The following is a 6,742-nucleotide window of genomic DNA, read 5'->3' as shown; positions in this document are numbered from 1 at the left end:
GTATCATCGGATCTCTTCTTTATTTAACTGCAAGTAGACCAGATATATCCTTTGCAGTAGGTGTATGTGCTAGATTTCAGGCAAGTCCTAAGGAAAGTCACCTAAATGCATCTAAGAAAATTCTTAGATATCTAAAGGGTACGCAAAGTGTTGGACTTTGGTATTCGAGAGGTGGATCTTTCGAACTTATGGGGTATTCAGATGCGGACTTTGCCGGTTGTAAAATTGATCGAAAGAGCACATCAGGGACATGTCAGTTTCTAGGTGGAAGACTTGTCTCATGGTTTAGCAAGAAACAGCATTCGATAGCTACAAGCACAGCTGAGGCAGAATATGTAGCAGCCGGAAGTTGTTGTGCTCAGATTTTATGGATGAAGCAACAGTTACTGGATTATGGTGTCGAATGCAAAGAGGTCAAAATTATGTGTGACAACACCAGCGCTATAGCTATCACTTATAATCCAGTATTACATTCAAGGACGAAACACATTGATATTAAGTATCACTTCATCCGAGACCATGTTGAGAAAAAGGACATTATTTTGGAATATGTTGCAACGGAGGAGCAACTAGCAGATATTTTCACAAAAGCGCTATGTGAAAATAGATTCTCTCAACTAAGGTTAGAATTGGGAATGATAGAGTTGGGATGAACGGTCAAATCTTATCTTCTTGTATTAAGTGCCATGAGCTGTTTCGCATGTGAGGAGCGGTTTCAGCAACTTTATGACAGCTTTGGAGTTACGCAGCATTGAATGGTCATTCATAATGGCATCCCGTGACTCAACAGTGGTAACTTTTGGGCTATAAATAGAAGGGTTCTCTTATCGGTTCATATCATCAACCTCCTCATGGAGAAAAAGAAAGGAAAAGATGATGTTCCATTCTTTTATAGAGGAAAGAAACCAGCAGTTAAGTCCAAAGATTTTCAAGGAGAAAACTATCCAGAATTAACGAAGGGTGAAAAGAGTGCGGAGCTTCCTGACAATCCAAGCAATGGTGAGATACTGGAGTCAGGAGAAGAGTCTCGTATTAGTGGGACTCCTACTGCTGCACATTCTGGAAAAGGGCCTTCCTCAACCAAATGGAGAACCAAGGGAAAAGGAGAGGAAGACCAGATGGGACTTTCTGAGGTCAGCAGCAGTCAAAAGAAAGTGGACAAGAATATGAAGGGTTGACTATCCCTAATCCAAAGACCTGAGGAGGATTAGCGATGAAGATGGTCACTCCCTACTACTTTAAGCAGTTCCTAGAGAAGCATACCGTTCAAACCTATGATAAGAACGCTGCTAAAAGAGTCTCTAGGAAATTAGGATTTGTATAGATTCATAAGTAATGTAACTGGAAGTCACTAAATGAACTAATGAAATTGTTCTAAGTGATATCTGATGTTTGAATCTATTTTCTCTATCTTGCCACTTGTTTGCACTCTGTTTTCGATAAGTCAATCGAAAGGTCAATCGAAAGATACAAGAGTCAGTCTACGCTATTAACGCTTAAGTCTCGAAGAAGGACAAATCGAGAGATCATGTGTACTCGAAAGGTAGTTCGAGAGATACACACTAAGTTTACTCATATACGTCATGTCTCGAAGAAGGGTAGTTCGAGAGTTAACTTCGAAAGATAAAACTAACTCTCTAAGTATCTTTAAATGGAGGGATAAAGAGGGTTAGGGATCAATCACTCAGGGGGAAGATCCTTAACCAGATCAAGACGGAGGAATAAGAAGGTTTAGGGATCAATCACTCAGGGGGAAGATCCTTAAACTCTTTTGGCAGACAGTTCACCTTCGAGAAGTAAAACTGATGGGCTCAACATAAGTGGAACGGTTATATTAGCCACGTGGTCACCGGTTACTGACGGTTTTCCGTGCTTAAAGGTCTTTTCTTGATAAGTGGGAGCATGCTCATATAGTTATTATCCTTTAATACCCCACTATCCTGAATCCAAAACCGCCCTGTCCATTACCAAAAATACCCTTACCTTATTTAATACGCTGACCGTTATTAGGGGTATTTCTGACCTTTTACTTCTTTAAAATTAACCGGTATCCTTCCTTGGATCAAATATTCAACCCTACCCGCGTATCCAACCCGAATCCACATGATATAAAAGCCAAATTCTTCTTCCTTACCCGGATTCAAGCTAAAACCGTTTACCCAAAATCCCCAAATCCTAAATACTGTACACATTCCCTCCAAAACATCTAACCTTCATCCATGGCGTCCGAAACTTCAACATCAACTTCATCTTCCGAAGCCTACCAAAAGGAGCTGCGACACATTCGCACGCAAATCAAACAAGTCAAGGCAGGAAGCATCCTTGACAAAGATGGCTTCATCACGAACTCTTCAAATCCAAAAATGGCAGAAAAGGTCCTGAAGAAGTTTGAGAAAGCAGGACTGATGAAATACATGACGCATGACTACAGGACCATTCACCCCCTCGACTTCACAGAATGGTTCGCGAATGCCAAGGTCACGAAGGGCAAAATCGAAAACCGCTTCAATGATTTTCCCATCACAACCTCGGTCGGTGACCTAAGAGCGGCATTCGATTTCGCGTCGACGGAGGAAGCAGTCAAGCACCTGTCGGACTACGAGATAGATAAGCAAGCCTTCTGGGAGAAAATCCGACTAGCGACTGCACCACCAAGAGCATCCTCAGCCCTCCGCAAGTTCCACCTAAAGGAGAGGTTTGCTCTCGCTGCCGACCTCATCATGAAGTTTGTGCTCGGCAAGGTGTCTGGAACTGACGAGGTTAGTCTAGACCTCCTCAAAATCCTCCATGCCATTTGGAACAACAACAAACTGGACTGGGCACACGTTATCTTCAACTTCCTTCAACAGCAAGTGATGCGCTCAGTCTCCAACACCAATCTGTCGATAAGTAAAAAGGTTGGTTTCGGCTTTGTTGTTCAATTTCTCATCAGTTTAAAGGGCTTTGAATTGAGGGAAGGAAAAGAGATTCATCGAAATACCTATATGGGTAGGACGAAATCTCTAGTCCCCAAAGCTAAAGGTGTTAAGGCTGCACCTTCTCCCTCACAGCCAAAAGGAAGGGGCAAAAGGAAAGCCCCAACCAAGGAAAAGGACTCTGATGATGAGCCCTTGGAAACTCTGGTCAAGAGAGTTACTTTGAGGGCCAAGAGGGCCAAAACTGTTGCTGTCACCCAAGTTCGAGAGGTGGCACCGTCGTTGATACAAGTACCCTTCGAGGACAGGGCACAAGCCCAGGGGGACCCTCAGGCTACACTGGCCACTGAGGTTGAGAGAGTGCCCCTTACCAGGTCCCTGTCAAGAGATTTGTGTGATGATCTTCATGATGATATTATTGCTGAGGGTACTGGTGAATCTGTGTTTGAACCTCGAGAGGAGGTTCGAGAGGTTGAAGGTACTGGGATCAGTGATCCAGTACAGGGGGGTACAGAAGAACCACGAGAGATGGTTCGAGAGATGGATGAACAAGCAGTGGAGTGTGCAACCGAGATTTTGCCTGCTGCCTCTGATGAGCTAAACGCTGAAATCACTTCTCAGTTGAACCAACCTGATGAGAATGTATCTAGCTTGGATGAATTCTCCAGAGTACTTCGATGGATCAACTGGAGAACTGGTCCATTTGATCAACTGATCTCGAGAGCAACAGATATGATGGCTGAAGAAGAGTTTGCTCTAAATTGGTTGAATATCACCACACTTCCAGCCAATGAACTGCTAGATCTTGCCCATGAGATGAACGTGACCAGGACAAATCTTGGTCGAGCAGATAAAGGAAAGGGCATAGCAGTTGATACACCAGAAGGTGAAGCCGAGCCTGAAGTGGATCCTGAAACAGAGGCTCGATTTCAAGAAGAAATAAGGCTGGCCACTACCATCTCCTTGGGACAACCTATCGAATTCATGAGAGGTCCAGGAGAAACCTCTGGGGTTGCTCACGATGATATTGCAACAGCGGCAATCCCACTGTCCCAAGTCAGTAACTCTGCTCTGGACGAACAGGTAGAAGCCTCGAGAGGTGAATCCGAGACCTCTGAAGCACTTCAAGTGGCACCCAACACAGTTCTCTTTTTGCCTCCACCTGCGTCCACACCCTCAGTTGACAACGATGAAGCTCAGACTGTTCGAGAGGGTGAAGTTCCGTTGCTCCAACTCCCAGGCTTTCCCATCGATATGGAACTGCCATCACCATTCCTGCTACCAGATGATACAGCATCAACCTTTGCTGCCAGGATGGTTGACAGACAGCGTTGGAGTGCTCCTGAAATTGTAATGATCCATGACTCACCTGAGAAGGAGCAAAATGAGCAACAGGAGCAGCATGTTCCAAGTCCTGCTGGTTCGAGAAGTACTGAGGAGGACGATGCATCTTTCGAAGGTGGAAACAGGGAAGCATCTATCGAAACTTCGTCTCCAATTCCACCAGCAGATGACCAAGTTCCCAGCACTGATTCGAGAGGTAACGCTGAGGAGGAACTTCCATTGGATGGAAACCGGGAAGCGTCCAACACAGAAGCTCCCTCCTTGGCTGATCCAATCCCTTCAGTCGCTGAAGCTGAGGGTCCTGGTTCGAGAGGTGATGAGCAAGAAGTGATCCATCCCTCAGGTGAAAATCGAGAAGCACCTGACATGGAGCTACCTTCGAGCTCTGAACCCAGTGTTCCTACAACCCCTCAGACACTCATTCGAGAGGTGGACTCGCAGTTGCTAGTCAAGGGTGGAAATCTGGAAGCACCCAAGTCCCCTCCAACGAAAGGTACCTATCGATCCTCTTCTCCTTCTCCTTCTGATTATGATCAACAGGCCGCGCAAGAGTTCTTTGGCGAAGTGCGTAAATTTATGGCTGATCAAACTCAGAAGATGGCTCGCCTTGAGCGCGTACTGGCCATTGTTTGAAACGCTGCACTACCGGTGGCTGGCACAACCGAGTCTCAAGCCAATCACGAAGAACTACTCGAACAGGCAGTATGGGCTGAGACTGCAGCACAGAAAGCTGCCGATGAGGCTGCTCTAGCTCGAGCAGAGACTGCTAGTGTGAAGGCTGAACTTGCTGAGTTACGAGCAGAGCTTCGAGCACACCAACACTCCAGTGAACTTCGACAGGATGTAATGAAGGCCATACTCGATGACCTGTCGAACCAAGTGCCTGCCCAACTTCAAGCTATCTTCGAAGGTATGTCCTTCCTCCTTTACCGAGCAGATGATGCCAACAAGGGGGAAAGTACAGGAAAGGGGGTAAACACTCAAGGAAGGACATCAACAGGCAAGAAAAGGGCAGCAAGTGAACCAGCTGGACCACCTCCAAAAATACCAAGAATCATGAGCAAAGCAGTGGAGAATGCTAAACAGGCAGAAAACCTAAGGGTCCAGCGTACACTGGAAATGGAGAGAAGGAGAGAAGAGGACAGAGAAAGAAGAAGAAAAAGACAAGAACAACAGTCAGAAGAAGAAAGGAAAATAGATCTTCTCACGACAAACTTCAAGTTTGGGAACCGGGAAGATACCGAACAAATTCTGACTCTGGAGATATTCAAGCTTCTGAAAATCACTGGGATATCTACACACAGCAATATGTCTCCAGAAGAATGCATTGCTTGGTGGAAAGATGGAGTAATTGATGGTGAGTTCGTGGGGGAAGCTTACAGGAACTACATGCATCTAGATGTTACGGATGAATACATAAGCCTGGTAAATCCGAAAGACCCCATCAAGACACGAGAAGCCATTAACAAGAAGAGGAAAGCCAACAAGAAGTAAGCTCTCGTAGTCCAAACTCCATCTTATTCCAGTTATTGCTGTGTATGCTGTTCTTGTTCTTGTATGCTTTTGTACAAATTCTTCTACTAAAACTCTGCTTTGTAAACATTCCCTTTATAATCATAATACATATCTTTTGCTGGGGGTGTTGCGTGAGTTCTCTTATTCATGTTTTAGTAGAGTTTTTGTCAAACTTACCATATGCGCTGAAAAATAAAATCTATGTTAATTCTTTCTATCAAATCAGCCATATAGAGTAAGTATAAGTGTTGGCATCATCAAAAAGGGGGAAATTGTTAGGAACATCATGTAATAGGTTTTGATGATACCAACTGTTAAATAGAAATCTCCAAGTCTCGATACATAGGCAAAACGCTGTAAGTTCGACAAGTAAACCAAGAGCGAAAATACAACCGGGTAACTTTGAGCTCAACTCGGAAAATATTTAAGCTTAAGGTAAATTTGTCTGGACATCTTAGAAGTCTCATGTTGTAATCATATAGACAGATCAGAAGAAAGCATGGGACAACACTGGAGGAATAAGGGTCTGCGAGACATCAACTAAGTCTCGAGACATAAGCAGAGTTCGAAGAGGTAGGACCTCTCGATACAAAAGCTCAGTGCTCGAGAGGTGGAGTAACTGGAAGCGGGGCGTGCTCGAGAGGTGGAGTAACTGGAAGCGGGGAGAAAAACCTTAGGAGAGGCGGAGTAACCTGGGAGCTGTCTTGTGAAGATCCTGAGGCTTGAGGCGGGCTTGGTGATCAAAGCTCAAGTGCTCGATAGGTGGAGTAACAAGAAGCAAAGCTCAAGTGCTCGAGAGGTGGAGTAACTGGAAGCGGGGCGTGCTCGAGAGGTGGAGTAACTGGAAGCGGGGAGAAAAACCTTAGGAGAGGCGGAGTAACCTGGGAGCTGTCTTGTGAAGATCCTGAGGCTTGAGGCGGGCTTGGTGATCAAAGCTCAAGTGCTCGATAGGTGGAGTAACAAGAAGC

Source organism: Ipomoea triloba, chromosome 1 (assembly GCF_003576645.1).
Source record: "Ipomoea triloba cultivar NCNSP0323 chromosome 1, ASM357664v1".
Taxonomy (NCBI): Eukaryota; Viridiplantae; Streptophyta; class Magnoliopsida; order Solanales; family Convolvulaceae; genus Ipomoea; species Ipomoea triloba.
The sequence above is the reverse complement of the archived record's forward strand: the minus strand, read 5'-3'. Positions refer to the sequence as shown.